Here is a 24,988-nt window from a genome sequence, read left to right on the forward strand (position 1 = left end):
AATAATTTTCTGAACTGAGTTTGAGATTGGGATGAAAGTGGTGACGCAGACCGGTCTGTTGGTTTTCTCTTTTTCCACGTTTTCCAGAAGTGCCTCCCTTGGGTTGTTTCTGGCTCTTTTGTTAGCCTTCTTCACCAGTTTCCTCGGATAATGGCGTTCAACCAGTTTTTTCTCGAGTTGTTCTGCCTGCTCAGTATAAGTCTTTTTCTCGGAACAGTTTCTCCTGATACGGAGGAACCGTCCAACTGGTAAGTTCTGTTTTAGGGCTTTAGGATGATAGCTCTCATAAAGGAGTAGGCTATTTTTGTCGGTGGGTTTCTTATGAACCTTAGTTGTGATCCCCTCACTTGTGAGTGTTATATCCAAGTACAGGAAGATTGCGTGGTTTTTATTGATGGTGTGAGTGAATTTTAGATGGCTATCTTGAAGATTCACCCACTGGACGAAGGCTGTGGCGTTCTCTTCTGTTCCATTCCATACAATCAGGACGTCATCTATGTAACGTTTCCAGATCTTTATGTGGTTTTGAAATGGGTTCACTGCATTATTGATGAAATCATCTTCAAACTGTTGGACATACAGACAGGCCAGGCTGGGAGCAAATGTGCTCCCCATCGAAGTGCCTGTTATTTGGTGGTAGATGACCTTTTCGAATTCGAAGAAGTTTTCTGTAAGTGCCAACTCAGCGCATTCCATGATAAAATGTTGGGTGGTAACAAAATCCCACTCCCTGCGCAAGATGATGTTTTCTACCACCTCCAAAGTTCGTCGTTGCGGAATGCTGGTGTACAGGGCTTCAATGTCCATAGTTATAAGCCAATCACTTGTGGTATCAATCTCCAGGTCTCTTAGGAGGCATAGGACGTCTTTCGTGTCCTTAAGGTATGATTGTGTTTCCTTGACAATGGGCCGTAGGAACCAATCGCAAAATTGGGACAAGGGTTCTAACACTGATCCGATGCCTGAGACGATAGGTCTGCCTGGCGGTGGCATGCGTCCCTTGTGGATCTTGGGTAAGATGTAGAAGCGCGGCATCCTAGGTTCGTCATTAATTAAGAACTCCGCTTCTTGCTTCGTGATCCAATCGTTACCTAGAGCTTCTTCCACCATGTTCTTGATTTTGATCTTAATTGGGCCCGTGGGGTCCCTTTGGTGTATTGCAAAGCTGTTCGTGTCTGCTAGCAGTCTCATGCACTCATCTCGGTACATTGCGAGGTCCATCAGGACAGTCGCGCCCCCCTTATCCGCTGGTTTAATAACGATATCCTGGTTGATTTTAAGTGCCAGTAGAGCCATCCGTTCCTTCCCTGAGAGGTTATTAAACCCTTTGGTGTTAAGGTAACTACAGTGCAACTCTCACTTTTCAAAAAGAAGCTAGAAGAAATTAACAAAGATCACTCAGAGTATAAGGAATATCTAACACAATCCAAGCTGACTAAACTGAAAAAAGATGTGCAAAAATTCAGCAAGGAAACAGTCTACCCATACGTGACGGATGAACATTATAACAAACCAATCCCACAACAATCAGGGAGAAAACAACGCTTCCAACCGACGCCCCAGAACTGGACATTCAGCTCTGGAGAAGAAAGAAGTGACACCAGCAGTGATGAAGGCTCGGGATCACACTATGGTAAATCGTCCGGGTACCAACCCCTGATGCAGGCTCCTCAACAACAACCACCCCAACCTCCACCCTTCGGCTTTTGGCAACAACCTTATTTTCCACCAGGCTTTGGTTATCATCCAGGCCCACCGCCTTTTTTATTCCAGGGCAGAGGCAGAGGGCGGGGCAGACAAAAAAGAAGAAATACAAGAGTCCAGTGGGAAGACCAACAACCACCGCAAGGAGTAACAACCAGGAGCAGAGGGAGAACGGAGATGCCCTCAACAAGCAGGGATTAACCAATATCGTTAATATCAGCACACACACCCTAACTCCTGATGAAGAAACCATTCTTAACAAAGGTTTAGGTTTCGTTCCTACTCCTAAAAATGACCCTTTCACTCTCAATGTGGAATTGGCCCAGTTTTTTCGTAAACTTAAGCTCCGAGATTTCTTCGGAGACACGCCAGAAACTGAGGAAGATAAGAGGAAATCTACAGGGTTGCGCAAAAAGTCTACCTTCCAACCACCAAACCAGAACATCTCATGCCAAATACTAACATTCGAACGAGCAGTGCTGAATGACATAGAAAACATTGATTACCTTAACACCAAAGGGTTTAATAACCTCTCAGGGAAGGAACGGATGGCTCTACTGGCACTTAAAAACAACCAGGATATCGTTATTAAACCAGGGGATAAGGGGGGCGCGACTGTCCTGATGGACCTCGCAATGTACCGAGATGAGTGCATGAGACTGCTAGCAGACACGAACAGCTATGCAATACACCAAAGGGACCCCACGGGCCCAATTAAGATCAAAATCAAGAACATGGTGGAAGAAGCTCTAGGTAACGATTGGATCACGAAGCAAGAAGCGGAGTTCTTAATTAATGACGAACCTAGGATGCCGCGTTTCTACATCTTACCCAAGATCCATAAGGGACGCATGCCACCGCCAGGCAGACCTATCGTCTCAGGCATCGGATCAGTGTTAGAACCCTTGTCCCAATTTTGCGATTGGTTCCTACGGCCCATTGTCAAGGAAACACAATCATACCTTAAGGACACGAAAGACGTCCTATGCCTCCTAAGAGACCTGGAGATTGATACCACAAGTGATTGGCTTATAACTATGGACATTGAAGCCCTGTACACCAGCATTCCGCAACGACGAACTTTGGAGGTGGTAGAAAACATCATCTTGCGCAGGGAGTGGGATTTTGTTACCCCCCAACATTTTATCATGGAATGCGCTGAGTTGGCACTTACAGAAAACTTCTTCGAATTCGAACAGGTCATCTACCACCAAATAACAGGCACTTCGATGGGGAGCACATTTGCTCCCAGCCTGGCCTGTCTGTATGTCCAACAGTTTGAAGATGATTTCATCAATAATGCAGTGAACCCATTTCAAAACCACATAAAGATCTGGAAACGTTACATAGATGACGTCCTGATTGTATGGAATGGAACAGAAGAGAACGCCACAGCCTTCGTCCAGTGGGTGAATCTTCAAGATAGCCATCTAAAAATCACTCACACCATCAATAAAAACCATGCACTCTTCCTGGACTTGGATATAACACTCACAAGTGAGGGGATCACAACTAAGGTTCATAACAAACCCACCGACAAAAATAGCCTACTCCTTTATGAGAGCTATCATCCTAAAGCCCTAAAACAGAACTTACCAGTTGGTCAGTTCCTCCGTATCAGGAGAAACTGTTCCGAGAAAAAGACTTATACTGAGCAGGCAGAACAACTCGAGAAAAAACTGGTTGAACGCCATTATCCGAGGAAACTGGTGAAGAAGGCTAACAAAAGAGCCAGAAACAACCCAAGGGAGGCACTTCTGGAAAACGTGGAAAAAGAGAAAACCAACAGACCGGTCTGCGTCACCACTTTCACCCCAATCTCAAACTCAGTTCAGAAAATTATTCAAAAAAGATGGCACATACTTAACAGCGCTGGAAAACATTGGGAACCACCACTGTTCGCATACAAACGGAATAAAAATCTCAGAGATGAACTAGTACATGCCCAGATGACCACAAATGAGAACACAGACCAACCCAGACTCTGGGATCAACCACCTGTGGTTGGCCATTTTTCTTGCGGCGGATGCCAATCGTGTAATCTTACAAAGAACACTAAATCAGTGGACATTGGAACCAACAGACCGTGGCAACTAAAATCGTTCAGCAACTGTAACACGGATAATGTGATATATCTACTAACATGTCCTTGCCAACTTCAATACGTGGGGATGACTACAAGGAAAGTGAGAATTCGTATCAATGAGCACCGCAGCACAATCAGGTGCAAAAAAACGAACACCAAGTTAACCCGACACTTTACTGAGAAAAACCATACAGACACAGACCTACAGTGGACTATCCTGGAGGTCATGAAGAAAACGAAATTTGATCTCACAAAGGCTCTCCATGTGAGGGAACAACGTTGGGTGTACCGCCTACGCTCTCATGAGAAAGGTCTCAATGATGACATTCCATGGCTGCAGCTAACCAATTGACGAAAGGAGATATAATTCTGACAGTAGAATTACTATACACAATGTTTCCCTCCCTCAATTTCCTTTCTTATTAACATTAACATTCTCTAAACGATTTAATACACAAGCGATCCAACAATCAACAGCCATTATGCATAGCTCTACTGCATGCTGAGAAAGAACGGGCCCCTTTTTCATTATTACCGTCTTTGCCATCCTTCCCTTCCACCCCCCCCCCCTTTTTATGGGAATCGGGGCACTTATGAATGCACTCGTTTTTCAAGCGGTACTTGATATAAGGGCTACCAAGTTATTAAGATCACATTTATGGCGTGGGTATGTCAAAATATTACGCAATTTTCTTATAACTCTAGTATCTTTGTTTTAATTAACACAAGGTTACGCTATCCCTCGCCAAGCCAGCCCCATTTCCAACGAATCTGTCCCTATCCCGTGCACTTCACAAGTCAGTCTACAGTACGCCCTATCAACGGCGCCCTTTCCGATCCCTCGTTCCTTATTGGATGATACATTCACACCCCCAGGCTCTTCGCCAAGCCAATGTCATCTCCAATGATATTGCGTCTATCTCTCGCACAGAGCCAGACAGGCTACAGCGCGCACTATGTACGGCGCCTTCTTCGATCCCCCGCATCTCATTGGACGACACACTCACACCCCCAGGCTCTCCACCAATGAGCTTCCTCGTCTCTCTCCCACGCGTACTCCGCCATCTTGACTACAGGCTCTGTGTCCCACAGACACCGGGAACCCATCACCTGTTTTCAGGTCCCGACTCAATTAATATAATTAAACAGCATATATAAGACGGCGCCCGCTCTCTCCAGTCTTCGTATTCGGGAGGCTCGAGCGGACGCGTAGGACACAGGCATATTCTGCTACGTGTTACAGTAAGAGTGTGGATGATGTGAATGACTAAGCAGTATGCGTGTGTATTATTGATTACCTTGCATTATACATGCTGGCTACTTTTAATGTCCCTTTCAACTCGGTTGGGGATTCGCTTGCAATGATAGACCACCATTCTGTCTGTGTGTCGATTTTTCTTGAAGCATTTATCTTGAAGCATTGATTAAGAACTAGGCTATGTGCTTTTCTTCCTACAGAAGTAACTTAACGGTGGATTTCCACAGTCCCTCTTCCCCCCTTGGGACAAGTTGTCCGACTGATTAGGGTAAGTTTGGTAGCAGTACACACTGCTCCCAGGCTGCAATTGCTCACAAAAAGTGCACACAAATAGAGTGTCACAGAGTCACAAACACTTTATTCACTCCTAGAGTTCAATGCATGCATTGTATTCTCTTTCTTTCTCTTTTTCGTTTACAGGTACGTTCGTATCAACAAGTTCTAAATAAATTCTGTTTTTTACCTTGTTTCATAGGCTTCACCTTTGGAAGCACCATAGGAAGTGAAGTGTGGCCTATGCTACACTCACGCAGTGGTAGTATCTTACCGACACCTGGTAAGAACGGAGCCCTCACCTATACCTTGGTCCTGATGAATGCCGCGGACCCGATAGGGCCAGTATGGCAAAAACATGTTGACCACACATAGGACGGTTAGGGGACATTAAAACCCTATACACCGTCACACATAATTTTTAATATCATATAGTTGTCAATCACATTAAAATCACTTTTGACCACTATAATGATTTTTAACCTCACTCACAATCTCACGGGCCCCCACTTAACCATTTAGAAAGTGCATCCTTGTCGTCAAGTGTATGCCCGCCCTCTATCAAACGAAGGTTTTAGAGGGCGAGGACTGGTCAATGATGAAGCATGACACCAGGTGGTGTGTGAGACCAGTCCGCAACTTTTTGTGAGATGCCCACACTTACGACGTTCCTGTAACTCGTTTTGGGTTATCACACTAGGAGCGGCTTCTTGTGGTAAACAGTTATAGTGGAGGCTGCCAGCTCCTAGAACCCCTGTGCCTCTAGTTCCCTCCTCCACAGATCCAGTGGAGACTTTTTGTGTGCTAACTTTCGTACAGCTGATGGCTGTGGGAACACATTAAGGGGTAAATGTCCCAGTGCAAGGGATCTATTCTGTTATACAAAATTTTGTAAACAGAAAAACTACTATAGCCACGTTTGGCTCTAGACACTGTCCTTTCAAAAATAAGGATAGATTTAAGGATTATCCTCAACATCACCCTAATCATCAAACATGGATACCAAACTTTCATTTGGGGAAGAAGTCTTGGCGGAGATCTTGAACACACCATCCCTGTTAGCAGAGAATATAGTGACACAAACAGTGCAGAATTCAGACGAGTGGGAAGCACTATCCTCAAAGAAAAAAGAACAAATCCGCACAGCCCTACATGGGGCGTTTATGACTGAATACCTCCAGAAAAATACGGCACCCAGGGGATTGATTGTCACTAACGAACCTAGATTATTCCTTAATAATAAAGAATTTAGAACCAATTGGTCCAGCATCGCGTGGAAATGCACAAAAGATTGGTTAATTCTCATCATCAACACTGCGAGACAACTAGCAGATGCTCTCCTAGTCGAGATCCAACAGAGTGAAAGCAAACTGAAAACTACAGTGCAACTCTCACTTTTCAAAAAGAAGCTAGAAGAAATTAACAAAGATCACTCAGAGTATAAGGAATATCTAACACAATCCAAGCTGACTAAACTGAAAAAAGATGTGCAAAAATTCAGCAAGGAAACAGTCTACCCATACGTGACGGATGAACATTATAACAAACCAATCCCACAACAATCAGGGAGAAAACAACGCTTCCGACCGACGCCCCAGAACTGGACATTCAGCTCTGGAGAAGAAAGAAGTGACACCAGCAGTGATGAAGGCTCGGGATCACACTATGGTAAATCGTCCGGGTACCAACCCCTGATGCAGGCTCCTCAACAACAACCACCCCAACCTCCACCCTTCGGCTTTTGGCAACAACCTTATTTTCCACCAGGCTTTGGTTATCATCCAGGCCCACCGCCTTTTTTATTCCAGGGCAGAGGCAGAGGGCGGGGCAGACAAAAAAGAAGAAATACAAGAGTCCAGTGGGAAGACCAACAACCACCGCAAGGAGTAACAACCAGGAGCAGAGGGAGAACGGAGATGCCCTCAACAAGCAGGGATTAACCAATATCGTTAATACCAGCACACACACCCTAACTCCTGATGAAGAAACCATTCTTAACAAAGGTTTAGGTTTCGTTCCTACTCCTAAAAATGACCCTTTCACTCTCAATGTGGAATTGGCCCAGTTTTTTCGTAAACTTAAGCTCCGAGATTTCTTCGGAGACACGCCAGAAACTGAGGAAGATAAGAGGAAATCTACAGGGTTGCGCAAAAAGTCTACCTTCCAACCACCAAACCAGAACATCTCATGCCAAATACTAACATTCGAACGAGCAGTGCTGAATGACATAGAAAACATTGATTACCTTAACACCAAAGGGTTTAATAACCTCTCAGGGAAGGAACGGATGGCTCTACTGGCACTTAAAAACAACCAGGATATCGTTATTAAACCAGCGGATAAGGGGGGCGCGACTGTCCTGATGGACCTCGCAATGTACCGAGATGAGTGCATGAGACTGCTAGCAGACACGAACAGCTATGCAATACACCAAAGGGACCCCACGGGCCCAATTAAGATCAAAATCAAGAACATGGTGGAAGAAGCTCTAGGTAACGATTGGATCACGAAGCAAGAAGCGGAGTTCTTAATTAATGACGAACCTAGGATGCCGCGCTTCTACATCTTACCCAAGATCCACAAGGGACGCATGCCACCGCCAGGCAGACCTATCGTCTCAGGCATCGGATCAGTGTTAGAACCCTTGTCCCAATTTTGCGATTGGTTCCTACGGCCCATTGTCAAGGAAACACAATCATACCTTAAGGACACGAAAGACGTCCTATGCCTCCTAAGAGACCTGGAGATTGATACCACAAGTGATTGGCTTATAACTATGGACATTGAAGCCCTGTACACCAGCATTCCGCAACGACGAACTTTGGAGGTGGTAGAAAACATCATCTTGCGCAGGGAGTGGGATTTTGTTACCCCCCAACATTTTATCATGGAATGCGCTGAGTTGGCACTTACAGAAAACTTCTTCGAATTCGAACAGGTCATCTACCACCAAATAACAGGCACTTCGATGGGGAGCACATTTGCTCCCAGCCTGGCCTGTCTGTATGTCCAACAGTTTGAAGATGATTTCATCAATAATGCAGTGAACCCATTTCAAAACCACATAAAGATCTGGAAACGTTACATAGATGACGTCCTGATTGTATGGAATGGAACAGAAGAGAACGCCACAGCCTTCGTCCAGTGGGTGAATCTTCAAGATAGCCATCTAAAATTCACTCACACCATCAATAAAAACCACGCAATCTTCCTGGACTTGGATATAACACTCACAAGTGAGGGGATCACAACTAAGGTTCATAACAAACCCACCGACAAAAATAGCCTACTCCTTTATGAGAGCTATCATCCTAAAGCCCTAAAACAGAACTTACCAGTTGGTCAGTTCCTCCGTATCAGGAGAAACTGTTCCGAGAAAAAGACTTATACTGAGCAGGCAGAACAACTCGAGAAAAAACTGGTTGAACGCCATTATCCGAGGAAACTGGTGAAGAAGGCTAACAAAAGAGCCAGAAACAACCCAAGGGAGGCACTTCTGGAAAACGTGGAAAAAGAGAAAACCAACAGACCTGTCTGCGTCACCACTTTCACCCCAATCTCAAACTCAGTTCAGAAAATTATTCAAAAAAGATGGCACATACTTAACAGCGCTGGAAAACATTGGGAACCACCACTGTTCGCATACAAACGGAATAAAAATCTCAGAGATGAACTAGTACATGCCCAGATGACCACAAATGAGAACACAGACCAACCCAGACTCTGGGATCAACCACCTGTGGTTGGCCATTTTTCTTGCGGCGGATGCCAATCGTGTAATCTTACAAAGAACACTAAATCAGTGGACATTGGAACCAACAGACCGTGGCAACTAAAATCGTTCAGCAACTGTAACACGGATAATGTGATATATCTACTAACATGTCCTTGCCAACTTCAATACGTGGGGATGACTACAAGGAAAGTGAGAATTCGTATCAATGAGCACCGCAGCACAATCAGGTGCAAAAAAACGAACACCAAGTTAACCCGACACTTTACTGAGAAAAACCATACAGACACAGACCTACAGTGGACTATCCTGGAGGTCATGAAGAAAACGAAATTTGATCTCACAAAGGCTCTCCATGTGAGGGAACAACGTTGGGTGTACCGCCTACGCTCTCATGAGAAAGGTCTCAATGATGACATTCCATGGCTGCAGCTAACCAATTGACAAAAGGAGATATAATTCTGACAGTAGAATTACTATACACAATGTTTCCCTCCCTCAATTTCCTTTCTTATTAACATTAACATTCTCTAAACGATTTAATACACAAGCGATCCAACAATCAACAGCCATTATGCATAGCTCTACTGCATGCTGAGAAAGAACGGGCCCCTTTTTCATTATTACCGTCTTTGCCATCCTTCCCTTCCCCCCCCCCCCCCTCCCCCCTTTTTATGGGAATCGGGGCACTTATGAATGCACTCGTTTTTCAAGCGGTACTTGATATAAGGGCTACCAAGTTATTAAGATCACATTTATGGCGTGGGTATGTCAAAATATTACGCAATTTTCTTATAACTCTAGTATCTTTGTTTTAATTAACACAAGGTTACGCTATCCCTCGCCAAGCCAGCCCCATTTCCAACGAATCTGTCCCTATCCCGTGCACTTCACAAGTCAGTCTACAGTACGCCCTATCAACGGCGCCCTTTCCGATCCCTCGTTCCTTATTGGACGATACATTCACACCCCCAGGCTCTTTGCCAAGCCAATGTCATCTCCAATGATATTGCGTCTATCTCTCGCACAGAGCCAGACAGGCTACAGCGCGCACTATGTACGGCGCCTTCTTCGATCCCCCGCATCTCATTGGACGACACACTCACACCCCCAGGCTCTCCACCAATGAGCTTCCTCGTCTCTCTCCCACGCGTACTCCGCCATCTTGACTACAGGCTCTGTGTCCCACAGACACCGGGAACCCATCACCTGTTTTCAGGTCCCGACTCAATTAATATAATTAAACAGCATATATAAGACGGCGCCCGCTCTCTCCAGTCTTCGTATTCGGGAGGCTCGAGCGGACGCGTAGGACACAGGCATATTCTGCTACGTGTTACAGTAAGAGTGTGGATGATGTGAATGACTAAGCAGTATGCGTGTGTATTATTGATTACCTTGCATTATACATGCTGGCTACTTTTAATGTCCCTTTCAACTCGGTTGGGGATTCGCTTGCAATGATAGACCACCATTCTGTCTGTGTGTCGATTTTTCTTGAAGCATTTATCTTGAAGCATTGATTAAGAACTAGGCTATGTGCTTTTCTTCCTACAGAAGTAACTTAACGGTGGATTTCCACAGTCCCTCTTCCCCCCTTGGGACAAGTTGTCCGACCGATTAGGGTAAGTTTGGAAGCAGTACACACTGCTCCCAGGCTGCAATTGCTCACAAAAAGTGCACACAAATAGAGTGTCACAGAGTCACAAACACTTTATTCACTCCTAGAGTTCAATGCATGCATTGTATTCTCTTTCTTTCTCTTTTTCGTTTACAGGTACGTTCGTATCAACAAGTTCTAAATAAATTCTGTTTTTTACCTTGTTTCATAGGCTTCACCTTTGGAAGCACCATAGGAAGTGAAGTGTGGCCTATGCTACACTCACGCAGTGGTAGTATCTTACCGACACCTGGTAAGAACGGAGCCCTCACCTATACCTTGGTCCTGATGAATGCCGCGGACCCGATAGGGCCAGTATGGCAGAAACATGTTGACCACACATAGGACGGTTAGGGGACATTAAAACCCTATACACCGTCACACATAATTTTTAATATCATATAGTTGTCAATCACATTAAAATCACTTTTGACCACTATAATGATTTTTAACCTCACTCACAATCTCACGGGCCCCCACTTAACCATTTAGAAAGTGCATCCTTGTCGTCAAGTGTATGCCCGCCCTCTATCAAACGAAGGTTTTAGAGGGCGAGGACTGGTCAATGATGAAGCATGACACCAGGTGGTGTGTGAGACCAGTCCGCAACTTTTTGTGAGATGCCCACACTTACGACGTTCCTGTAACTCGTTTTGGGTTATCACACTAGGAGCGGCTTCTTGTGGTAAACAGTTATAGTGGAGGCTGCCAGCTCCTAGAACCCCTGTGCCTCTAGTTCCCTCCTCCACAGATCCAGTGGAGACTTTTTGTGTGCTAACCTGTGTACCTGGGCCACCTTGTAGGTGGAGGCCAGGTTCAACCATTGCAGAGCAAAATCCATACCATAATGGACTGGGTTGCTCCCACTACCCAGACTCAGGTGAGAGCCTTCTTAGGCTGACTGGGTACTATAGGAGATTTGTCAATCGTATGGATCAATAGTGACACCCTTGAATGACTCAACTTCTAAGAAAATGCCCACAAAGTTTTAGTGGACAGCTAACTGTCAAAAGGCATTTGATGACCTGAAGCAGGCCATGTGTACTGTGCCCATTCTGCAGACTCCTGACTACTCCAGAAAGTTCATTGTTCAAACTGATGCATCTGAATTGGGGGTTGGTGCTGTACTGTCACAATTGAATGAAGAAGGTCAGGATCAGCCAGTAGCTTTCATAAGCAGAAGGCTGACCCTTAGAGAGAAACGTTGGTCAGGCATCGAGAGGGAGGCCTTTGCTGTGGTTTGGGCTCTGAAGAAGTTGAGGCCATACTTATTTTTTGGTACTCACTTCCTTGTTCAGACAGACCATAAGCTCCTCTTATGGCTCAAACAAATGAAGGGTGAAAACCCCAAACTGCTTAGGTGGTCCATTTCCCTACAGGGGATGGACTTTACAGTGGAACATAGACCTGGGAGTAACCATGTCAATGCAGATGGACACTCTAGGTATTTCCACTTAGAACATGAAGACTCAACTGGTCAAGGTTAGTTTAATGTCCCTGCGTTTGAAGAGGGGTGGGGGGTTTGTGTAGGAGAGTAGGATCTGCTTCACATGGGTACACCCACTTTTTGCTGGTGTTTCACTGTTTTTCGACATTAGTCTGGCTGTGGCCCTGCCAATCAGGACCCCAGCCTAGCTGCTTCCTCTCTAAAATGGTTTGTGTTAGAAATGGGGGTCTCTAGTTGGCAATGGCTGGCCACTGTCCAAGTAGGGACCCTTCTATCTAAGTCAGAGTAAGCGGACTACACCCTTTGATAACCCCTGCTCAACCCTGTGGTAACGTAGCACGAGCAGCTAGGCTTATCTCAGAGGCAGTGTGTGAACCATTTAAGACCATACACAGTAACACAGTGAAGAACACTACAAAGGGACACCACACAAGTAGTTATAAAAAATAAGTATCTTTATATATGGACTTAACACAAGACCAGTAACAGTAAAAAGCCACAATACTAGAAAAATAGGGTTACTCTTGAAATACCGCAAAAATAGTTCAAAGTGTGCAAAGAGGAGTTCAGTTCAAAGCAGTGGTCTCTGCGATCCTTTTACTTAAAAAGCACCTGGATTATGTAGCAAAACAACCAAAATGTCGCAAAGGAGCTGTAGCGATGATTTTCCTCACGCGAGGCCAGCGATGCGTTGAATCCTTGCCGCAAGGGAGGATTATGCGCTGATCTGCAGAAGCGTGTGGGACAAAGCGACAAACTTCTCCACTCTAAGCCGGCGATGCGTTGAAATCCTTGCCGCGAGGGAGGATGATGCGCCGGGCCTGTTGCATGTGCGATCCTGTTGCGATGAAAATAAATGGCGGTTCGTGAGGGAGCGACAATCCCGGTGCGATGCGATGAAAATGGCGTATGCCCGGCATCTGCGCTGCGATGTCGTGAAGCGATGAACTTGATGCGATGATCTTTAGTTAGCGAGCACTTGGAGGCCCGCAAACATGCGATGCGATAATCTTTGTGTTAGCGAGCAGTTGGCAGCCCGCAAACGTGCGATGCGATTATCCTCGTGTTAGCGAGCCTTTGGCAGCCCGCAAACGTGCGATGCGATGATTTCCGGTAGCGAGCCCTCAGCGGCAGCAGCGCAATGATTTTTTGTACGTGCTTCAGCTGCGGCGGCTCGCAAACGGGTATTTGCGACGATTTTCAGCACTCTTTACTCTGTAGTAGAACTAGAGGCCCTGGAACTCACAGGAGCCTCACCTGCAGATAGAAATCCTCGCTGGGAGGAAACAGGAGGCTGGTGGTGGAGTCTGATGTGCCTGAGACTCCAGCAGGAGGCTAGCTCTCTTCTAGCCCTTGGGTGATTGCTTTAGCAAGTTGAAATAAAAGGTCTCTTCAAAGTCCTTTTCCTCTTCTTCCAAGTCCAGTAGTAACCACTGCAGGCCGATCCAAGAAACAGCACACAAGCACAAGGACAGTCACCTCCAGATTCCTTCAGTTACACAGGCAGAGGTTCTTCTTATTGTCCAGGAGCAATACAAATTGTAGGGGTTTCAGCACAGATATTTATACCCCAAAAGTCTTTGTTCTCAGAAGCTACAAGTCACTGAACCCAGCCAGAATCAGTTCTGCCCAGTCATGGAGCACTTTGTTTACCAGGCTGCATTCTTCCTTTCAGAAAGAGGGGGTCTGCCATCAGACGCACAGTGGGAAGTGGAGCCAGCATTTTTGAGGGAAGGCACAGCCCTATTCAGGTCCCAGGTGCAACTCCTCCCACCCATCTAGATGCAGATCTCTCTATTCACCACTGGGACACCTCACCCTGTCTCCTGGAATTCCCCAGCCCTGTTACTCCAAAACCAGACAGCCAATAAACATAACAGCAGAGCACACTGGAAGGCTTAGGCAAGAAAATACCTACTTTCTAAAAGTGGTATTTTCAAACACAGAATATAAAAATAAACTTCACTAAAAGGTGTGTTTTAATATTCTGAGCTCAGGCATACTAAATACGTTTTTCTACCATGTTCTTTGGGTCAGTTAGGACTATAGAATGTAAAAGTCAAACTGCCCATTCTGGCCTATGGAGAACAGGTAGCCTTACAGTAGTGAAAAACAAAATTGGGTGTAAATCACTACTAGGACATGCTACACACAGCAGGGCATGTCCTACCTTACACATACAATGCACCCTACCATAGGGGTTACTCACATGATGCCAAGGGAAGGTTCAGGGGCTGGGAAGTGGGTGCACTTCACAGCCAAGATGGCAGTTCTGGACTGCACACAGACACTGCAGTGGCAGGTCTGAGACACACTTTACAAGCTGCTTCTGTGGGTGGTTCAAGCAGCATTTAGGTTACCAGCCCTGGGCACAAACAGGCGACGCTACTAGGGACTAACAGGTAAACCAAATAAGCCAATCAGAGATATACCAATTCACTGTCATATTTACCAAGGGAGAGCATATGCACTTTAGCACTGATCAGCAGTGGTAAAGTGCCCAGAGTCATAAAGCCAATGAAAACAGGTTAGGAAAAATCCAGGAGGAAGGCAAAAAGGTTAGGGATGACCCTGCAAAAAGGGCCATTTCCAACACGACCCCCTTCCAGCCAAAATGCAGGGGAGACCAATCACTACCTCAATGGGCTTCACTGCTTTGGGTGATAGAACACGGAACTGGCCCGCGACTGCAGGGGCATATTCCAGTTCTACGCCAATCTGAACCCTGGTGGATCCCTCTGTCCACACTCTCAGGGCCCACTAAGACAACCAAGGGGGAACTCTTCCCCTCACCTGTGGACACCACCTGTGCAGCACCTAACCCTAGCTTGCTCACAGGTGTGTCCCAACAGACAGCAAGCCACAGTTTCCACGGACAGTAGTCAGCGATGAGACCCAGGTCCTATACCTCTCAGGGTTCTCAAACCTCTGTGGCATCAGAGAGCGGGGGCAGTAGCTCCAGGTGCCCAGCACCTTTTGTCACCTCTCCCTTCTGTCAAGCCAGGCACGCCACCCTGACTCTGACCCACCAGCCCTGGGTCTGTACCCATCGGCTGGGTGAGAGACTGGGGTGGGCTTTCCCACACCCGGTCCTCCTCCTCACCTGTGGACACCACCTGTGCAGCACCTAACCTTAACTGGCTCACAGGTGTGTCCCAACAAGCCACAGTGGCCACTGACAGTAGTCAGTGATGAGACCCAGGCCTTATGCCTCTCAGGGTTCTCAAACCTCTGTGGCATCAGAGAGTGGGGGGCAGTAACCCCAGGTGCCTGGCCCCTTTTGTCCACTCTCCCTCTCATCAGGTCAGGCAAGACACCCTGACACAGACCCACCAGCCCTGGGCCTGTACCCAGCGGCTGGGCGAGAGACTGGGGTGGGCTTTCCCACACCCGGTCCTCCTCCTTGGGGCCCGGTACCCTCCCACCTGGAGCGGTACCCCCTTCCAGAATTGTCAGGGCACCTGTGGAAGGTGTACTGCACAATTCGCCCACCAGTTCAGGGGTTCTATCCTGCAACTGGCATCCCAGCCTAGGGTCTGTACCCTTAGACTGGGCGGGGGTCAGAGGTGAGGCTGCCCTCCCCCCGCCCCCCTTACTGGGGCCCTGCACCCTCCCACCTGGAGAGGTGCTACCATAACCCAAACCGGTAGGGGCACTGTTAGCAGTGGCCCCTTCCTCCAGGTCAGGGGGGACACTCTGAACCTGGCCCTCCAACCCAGGGTCTGTACCCTTAGGCTGGGCAGAGGTCAGGGTGAGGCTGCCCTCTCCCTGCCCCCCTTGCTAGGGCCCTGCACCCTCCCACCTGGAGAGGTGGCCCCATAACACAAACCGGTAGGAGCACTGTTAGCAGTGGCCCCTACAGGCATCCAAACACAAATCTGCAGTACAGGCCTTACCAAATTGGTAGGCAATTTCAAATGCATGTCCTGTACAGCATGTGATTCAGCAATAGAAACAAAACAATTTACCTTCAACAACAGGAATATTCTATTGACAAGTTTCACCAATTGCAAGACCACCAATGTTGTATACCTATTAATATGCCCTTGCAATCAAGGCTATGTTGGAGAGACAGCTCGTATGCTGTCCACCAGACTAACCGAACACAGGTCAGCAATACGGACCAAGAAAATTCAAGCCCCCCTAGTCCGTCATTACTTGGAAGCAAACCATACACCCGATCAAATAAGGTGGCTTATTCTAGAAAAAATTAGAAATCATTCTACCGATATAGGCACAAGTATACGCAAAAAAAGAGAAGTGTTTTGGATTTTCCATTTGAATACATATCTCAAAGGAATGAATAGTGAAATACCGTGGGAACAAGTCATTAAATAAATTAAAACTCACACATTATAATAATACAGGCAATATGTTTCACTTTCATTATGTAAGCTCCCCACACCCTATAGTCCTGGGTTTCTAGCTCCCCTTTAAGATGGCCGCCATTCCCACCGTCTAATACACTCCATGCGAACGTCAGTCCTCTCTCCATTTCCATTCGAATTACACTATTGTCCAATCGAAACACACGTCAACCATACAAAAAGTCCAAGTCATGACTTCAAAACATGACTGATCGAAATAGCGGGAGAAGCAAGACGCCGCTACGGAGACACCTGGCTGAATCGTGACGTTACCCTAGAATACGTAGTCCTTGAGACACTTAGTAAGTACGCACTCATTCGCTCATCAGCCTCACCAAAACTGAACATTTTTACCAACTACGGCATTGTCACACGCTTTCCGTCTTTTGCCAGACACTCAAAGAACTGAACGCCAGTCTATAACGGGAACAGCGAGGCTCCCCAACGGAGACACTGAGTAGAATCATGACGTTACTCTGGAACATATAGTACTTCTGAATACATAGTAAGTACGTGCTCATTCGTTCGCTAGCCTTACCACAACTGAGTAGCTTTACAGACTACTGTACTGTTATACACGTTCCGTCTCTCTTTTTAGTTCTTCAAAGAACTGAACACAAGTCCACACACTGAGGTTACCAGAGTACACCATTTAGTCGCATCCTCATTTTCAACTAATGTAAGTACAATTGCCACCGCACCTGTAATAATATATTTCTTCAGCAGAAACACACATGTTTTCTAATGCGTTTGCCCTGATTTCCCCTTTAGACATCTAAGACCGTCAGCTTAGCACACCTAATAAGTTGACAGCTAAGACCGTCAGCTTAGCACGCCTAACAAGTTGATCAAAAGTACGCCTTCTCCGTTTCCTTCGCCACGAAGACCGTTCAGGGAGAATCTGGATACATTTTAAAGTAAGCGTTTTGACATTAGCCTACTCAAGCCACTGTTTGTTACCATCTTCCTACTGCGTGACATTCATCCATTTACATATACTTGTCCATTTCTTATACCATCAGATTTCCTTGATCTTAATCCTTGTCAAGTAATATCCAGTAAAAAGCGGATCCGTCAAACATAATGTAAGTTATCACGAATAACTTAGGATAAAGCCAAAAAACAGATCCTCAGGTCCGTTTTAGCACATTCGTCTGAGTCTCTCCTAATTTTTTAATGTTCTATTCTCAGATAATTGAAAGAGTTGTAGCCCCCCTAAACGAATCGGGTAATAATCGCTCCAACCACAGTCTTCCTAGCGATCCGATTCAAGCCTACTAGTATTCAGGTCAGCATTTTTCATTCGTTACTACAATTCACGTAACGCTTAGATTTCTGGCCGCTACTTCACACTCTGTTTTTTCCTTATTTAATACAGAATTCCAGTTGCGACAATCTCAAACAAGAACTGAGAAGTTTCATGATATACGAGTAGGCCATCTACCACTCGTAAGTCGCTATTTTATTTAGGCGACCCAACCAAATGTTAGGACGTAGCCACATCCACATTATTTCCTCCTCATTCTTTAAATCTTCTTGTGTTTTCCAACTTTTTTAAAATTGAAGTTTAGATAATTTTTCACGAGTAGGTTTCTTTCAAGAAAGTAAAAAGTCACATTTTGGTGAAGGGATTAGATAAGGTGAAAAGTTATTCTTTAGTTCACTAATAAAAAATGTCAGATAAGATGTGATAGACTAGTGTTTTTAACTGTTCCACCATAGAAATTGCTACAGTCAATTATGGTCTCTGATTTGTTATATTATTCTACAGCGTACTCTTGATGGTTGTTCATGTTCTCACCTAGGTACCAGTGACAAACTTTGTATGGCCCCCTGATGAAGGCACATGCCGAAACGCGCGTAGGATTGTGGAAGCATCCTAAGGCCATATCAATACTTCATCCTCTGTTCATTAGTTTTTGAATATTTGTGTATCATGTTTATTATCTTTGTACTTCATGTCACACTGAGGAGAATTCCCTTGTAAATTGTGTCAAATATCTTTAAAACATGTTAAACTACCTAAAATTCATTTATAATTGAAAATCAAATTCAAAACATGTACTTGCAAATATGGTGATATATATATTTTTTCTACAAACTTATAAAAATAAAAATGATGCATAAAAAGCACTTTAGTTCTATCTAGTTTTGAATCCAAGAGTTATGCTGTTTCTTATTATTCAATCTACATTCCTAAATCTATGGTTCTTTCAATTCAGCAGTGGCCCCTTCCTCCAGGTCAGGGGGGACACCCTGAACCTGGTCCTCCAACCCAGGGTCTGTACCTTTAAGCTGGACCTGTGCAAGGCAACCCAGGACTTCTGGGGGAGTACAAAATTCCCCCCAAGGAAAACACACTCCTCTAGAGTTGTGCACCTGTCTGCTCGGCACACCAGAACTTTTCTGGGGAGCACACAGGCCCCGTCGAGGGACACATACCCCTCCACCAGTTCAGGGCCTTGACCCTGCATCCGATCTACCAACCTGGAAAACCCCTCAGGTGGCACCGGGGTCAGAGGCGAGGACTCCCTCCCTCTGCACCCCCTTCCAGCATACTGCACCCTCCCACCTGGAGTGGTTCTTTTAGGAAAAAAAATGGTCGGGACACTGCTCACAGTTGTCCCTCCCTCCAGGTCAGACAACACCTGGACCTGACTTACCAACCCAGGGACCAACCCCTGCGGCGGAACAACTGCCTGGCCAACTAGGACTTCAAGAGGCGCACACAACATCAACCCCACGACATCACCACCCATCGATGTCCTTCCCTCCAGGTCAGGAATCGCCTGTACCTGGTCTCCCAACCCAGGGACCATCACCTGCGGTTGAGCAATTGCCCGGTGAACCAGGACTTCTTGGAGAGTACCAACACCCTCCCTGAGGGTAACACATAACTCCTGTGTTGCGTGACAGTCTGCCTGGCGCAGATCTCCCGACCCCTGTCCACTTGACAGTGCGCGAAGATCCCCCAGGACAGAAGTTGTGTCACCATGGTCATTCCTCTGGGGCTCAGCCCTTCTGACGGGCCCCTGACCCACTGGTTCTCCCACTGGGGGCTCCTTCCCCCTCTCACCCCTCAAGCTGGACTTCTGCACCCTCCCCCTAGGAGTGGCACTGCCAGACACAAGAACTGATGGAGGCCTGAATACAGGCACTCCCAGCTCACCTAACACAGGGAGACTCCCCACAACCGATGGTCCATCCGGACAGACTAGATTCCCTACCTGGTGTTCCCTCATGGAACCATCCAGTACTGGAGACGTCCAGGAGTCGGTTCACGAGCTGTCCCACGCAGGCTCTCGCTGTCGGCGGTGTCGGCGACTTGATTGAAGCAAACAAGCCTTGGCAAAAGCAATTGTTGTGGAAAACGAAATAAGCTGATGGTTCTGACCAGCAAGGTCAGAGGGACTGCTCCTTTGGAGGGGAGCAAGGGCCAGTCTGGAGCAACCCGACCAGCGGTGTAGTTCTTGATGTTCGTCGCCAAGATGGCCACTAGCCAGCGGGCCAGCAACCGGTTAGGCGCGTCGAGTGGCAAAATGCAGAAGGGCCCCACGCAGATCGTGGAGATGCTGGAGGGCTCACCTTTGGTGCAGATGCTGCTCGGGTGTTGGGCTTCTCAGATCCCAAAGCACAACTTGGAGGGAGCCTTGCTTGTTGCGCTTGCAGCTTGTCGTGGTCTTTTCAAGATGGCTGGCTCCATGTGTCTTGGTCCCTCCACGGGTTCCTCTTTTTCAGGGACTGTGGATCGGGTGGTGAGAGGTCTGGAGGTCCAGGTCTTGTCAGTCTCTGGGCTCGGGCTCCGGCGGGAGGCGGCAGCAAAGCAGACGTTGATTCGCTGGATGGTGCTTGCGTTAGCAAGGTGGTCACTCCCTGACCACAGGGGAGATTGGCTTCAGTCCTCTGTGCGGCAGAGCGTCGAAGTTCCCGTCTTCTTCTTGTAGTTAAGTTGATTCCAGGATGTCTGAAGTCTTAGGACACAGCTCCTACCTTTAAGCGGATTCTAGGGGCCGGACTACCTGCTAGGTCCCTCCCTAAGGGTGGGACCAGGAAGGGGGGTGGTTACACCCCCAATCCTTTGTCCAGCTCGCCCCAGGCCCGGGACTGGTGTGCCCCAGGACCGGATTGAACTGGCATATGCACCGAGGCTCCTTGCGAGCCTCAGGCATGTCTGGTTTCTTTCAAGCCCTACCTGACCAATACACAAAATCCTGTCTGGGGTGGTGCACGCGCCTCCCCTGGCAGGAAACCCTTTGTCCACACCTCCCAAGCTGGAAGGACTCCCAGCAGCAGGAGGGCAGACTTGTGTCTGTGGTGGCAGCATCCATTTTGTGGAGCTGAGGCTATGTCTGATTTTACCCGGGTTTCAGGTACTGTACATGTCGTGTCCCTCTAGAAGGGTGGAATGCTAACCCCGTCGCCAGAATTGGCGAGGGGTTAGTATTCCAATTCGTATGACACCTTACTTGACATGTTTTGATAAAGCCAAACCAAAGATAGCATTTAACCGCGAGGTTCATAATGCACTTAAGAGTATATGGTATGACGATATCTGGAAACAGTAGAAGGAAGTGGTTCCGACCACTGCAGACAGGCTCAGCTCATGCCAGAGCACCATCTCACATGGCACTCTGCCTTCAGGATTGTTAAGGCCTGCCATAGGAGTGACTTATAGGTTAACATGTGTCCCATTTAAGGTTAGGTATAGGTATACTACACCTAAGTAAGAGGTGGTTACACCAACTTACCCCAGCTGAGTGATCAGCCAGTTGTGTCAAATTTGTTAGGCCAAGCCTGGGGTGGCATAATACATGCTTCAGCTCCTGGCAGGCCTTAGATACACCAATGCCCTGGGTACCTAGTGTACACTGGTACAGGGGCTCACAGGGTGATCCACTTCCAATTGGTTATGCACCTAGGGTGCATAGTGTAAATTTAGTAGAGAGAACAGCAGGCTGGGGGTCTGATTGGCAGGCCCACAGCCTCAATATGTCAAAAACCAGTGAAGCAAAAAGCAAAAATTTGGGGTGACCATAGGATAGCAGACCCTACTCTCCTACACAACCCCCCCCCCCAAACGCAGGGACATTAAACTAGCCTTGACCAGTCTCGTCTTCATGTCCTAAGTGGAAGTACCTGGAGAGACCATCTGCATTCCCATGGTCAGTACCTGGCCGGTGCTCCACTGTAAAGTCCATACCCTGTAGGGAAATGGACCACCTAAGCAGTTTGGGGTTTTCACCCTTCATCTGATTTAGCCACAAGAGGGGCTTATGGTCGGTCTGAATCTTGAAGTGAGTGCCAAACAAGTATGGCCTCAGCTTCTTCAGGGCCCACACCACAGCAAAGTCCTCCCTCTCAATAGCTGACCAATTCTTCTCTCTGGGGGTCAACCTTCTGCTAATAAAAGCAATGGGTTGGTCTTGACCATCTACATTAAGTTGTGACAGCACAGCTCCCACACCCAACTCAGAAGCATCTGTTTGGACAATAAACTCTTCGGAGTAGTCAGGACTTTTCAGGATAGGTGCAGAGCACATGGCCTCCTTCAGGTCATCAAATGCCTTTTGACAGCTTACTGTCCACTGAACATTTTTGGGCATCTTCTTGGATGTCAGATCATTAAGAGGAGTCACAATGGACCCATAGTTCTTAACAAACTTCCTGTAGTACCCAGTCAAGCCCAAGAAAGCTCGAACTTGAGTCTGGGTGGTTGGAGGGGACCAGTCCTTTATGGATTGTATCTTACTCTCCAGTGGTTGAACTTGGCCTCCACCTACAAGGTGGCCCAAATACACAACCTTACTCTGCCCTATCTGGCACTTAGTAGCCTTGATAGTGAGGCCTGCCCTTTGCAGAGCCTCAAGAGCCTTCTTCAGGTGGATCAGGTGATCCTCCCAGGTGGAGCTAAAGACAGCAATGTCATCAAGATATGCTGCAAAGTCATCCAACCCAGTAAGGACTTGGTTCACCAACCTTTGGAAGGTGGCAGGTGCATTCTTCAGACCAAAGGGCATCACCACAAATTGGTAGTGCCCACCTGGGGTTGAGAATGCTGTTTTGGCCTTAGACTCCTCAGCTAATCTGATTTGCCAATAGCCAGCTGTCAAGTCAAATGTGCTCAAAAACTTAGCAGAAGCTAGTTTGTCTATGAGCTCATCTGCCCTTGGAATAGGGTGTGCGTCTGTCCTGGTGACAGCATTGAGACCCCTGTAATCCACACAGAACCTCATCTCTCTCTTGCCATCTTTGGTGTGAGGTTTGGGGACCAGAACCACTGGGCTAGCCCAGGGGCTCTCTGAGGGTTCAATGACACCTAATTCCAGCATTTTGTGTACCTCAGCCTTTATACAGTCCCTGACGTGGTCAGGTTGTCTGTAAAGTTTGTTCTTTACAGGCAGACTGTTAGACCTGGCACCTTGGCGTGAGTTTCCCTTCCACTTTTTGATGGTGTGCCTCGATTGTTTTGCTGGTGTTGTCCGCTCAGGGCACTGCGCCACGGCTAATCCGTGCCGCAGTGCAAGTGCTCCCTAGGTAAAGTGTACCTGTAAATTGATGTCCATGATTGGTTTATTGGATTCACTGTCAGTCCCCAGTAAAGTGCACCAGGGGTGCCAGGGCTTGTGAATGCCAATGCTGCTGGTGGGCTTGCAGCGCTGGTTGCGCCACCCACAGAAAGCGGCCGTGTAAAATGTGTCTAGGGTCTACCACCGCAGACCCTGTGCGCGGTCTGGGACCGTCGCGCTGACTGCGCGAGTGCCCCCACTTGCCAGTCCCTAAACCTTCCCTTACCTACATATTAGCCACCCCTCTGGTAGGCCCAAGGGCAGGGTGCATTGTAGGCATAAGGTAGGACATGCCCTGATGTGTGTGGCATGTCTTAGTAGTGAATTACAGCCATTTTTCGTTTTTCACTATTGAAGGCTACCTGCTCTCCATAGGCCAGAATGGGCTGCTGGGATCACGCCAACGCTGTGACCCCAGTGGACTCAGAGAGCATGGTAGAATATCAAGTTTAGTATGCCTGAACTCAGAGTAATAAAATACTTCTTGTAGTCAAGTTTATTTTAATATCCTGGGTTTGTAAATACTACTTTTAGAAAGTTAGTATTTACTGACCTGACCATTTCAGTCCGCCTCTGCTGTGTGTGTGTGTTCTGCCTAGCAACAGTAAGGAGCAGGGTTGGGGAATCCCCAGAGACAAGTTGGCTGCCGTGTGGTGGGTAGGGAGATGACACCAGGATGGGTGGGAGGAGTACACCTTGACTCTTGAATAGACCTGTGCTCTGCCACCACAAAGCCGGCGCCGCCCCCTGTGGGGCGGCTGATGTCTCTGCCCTGCTGCTGAAAGGAAAGAGCAGAGTCACCATAACAAAGTGCTCCAGAACTGGACTGAGCCAGGCCCAGGCCCCCTGGCGCTAAAGAACAAAAGAATCACGGTATAAAAGTAGGAGCCTGGCTCCTAAGAAATCAGAATCCTGTTTTACCACAAAGAACCTCTGCCCGACTAGAAGGAGAAGAAGACGCCGGAGGAGCTGGCCTGCTGCTTGCCTTGCTGAGAAAGGAGAGGAAGAGACTTACTGAAAAGACTTTGCTACTTTGTGCTTGAACATTCTCCAAGGGCTTGATCTGAGCTTGCCCCCTGAACTGAACCCCAGGACCAGTGGGTTCTCTGTGCTTCTTGCTCATCCTCCAATTCGAGCCGTGTGGGCATCCCGCTGGAAAAGAGACTGCGCCCCTCATCGCCCCTCCTAGGGCCGTGACACTCAGAAGCTCGCCTGCCTCCAACCCGTGAGAGCCCCGCTCCGTCCCGAGCCGCTCTCTGTCCCCGGGCCAGGCCGCCTGCATCCCTGTCACCGCCTGTTACTGGAGCGCGCTGACCGCGCTATCACCCCTCCCGCCGGAAGCCGTCCGACGACTGTGATCTACGCCGGGTCATCCAGCTGCACTGACCGTGCCCTGCGACCCCGCTTCGCTATCCCCGGACATCTCAGGCTGCGCCGCCCCCGCTGTGGAGACCCCTCCTGCACCGCCGTGCTAAAGGGTCGCGGGCCGCGCCTGCCTCCTTGCCCACACCTGCTGATTGAGGACCCAAGAGCACTTCCCAAGCCGAGAGTCGCACCGACCTGTGCCGACTCTCCACATCACGAAAGAAGTTCCAGCATCGGGCTCGGGGCCCGCAACGCCTTATTTCCCCGTTCGCAGGAGTCGATCTCTGTGAGTACTAGAACCACAAGTAACATTTGCAAGAGAACTACAAAGTATCCATTTGAAGCTACGAACAACGAACATTTGCCCGCTTTACAACCTGGTGGCCTAGCGAAAACGTTATTGGTCTTGTGATAAGTCTGCTGAGATATATATACCTATTTTTACATAAAGAAGCGTATTTTTCGATATATCCAAGTCTGGTGTCCGTTTCTGGGGGGATTGATGTATTTACTGTGTGTATGATTGTAA

Source organism: Triturus cristatus, chromosome 4_1 (genome assembly GCF_964204655.1).
Source record: "Triturus cristatus chromosome 4_1, aTriCri1.1, whole genome shotgun sequence".
In the NCBI taxonomy this organism is placed as follows: Eukaryota; Metazoa; Chordata; class Amphibia; order Caudata; family Salamandridae; genus Triturus; species Triturus cristatus.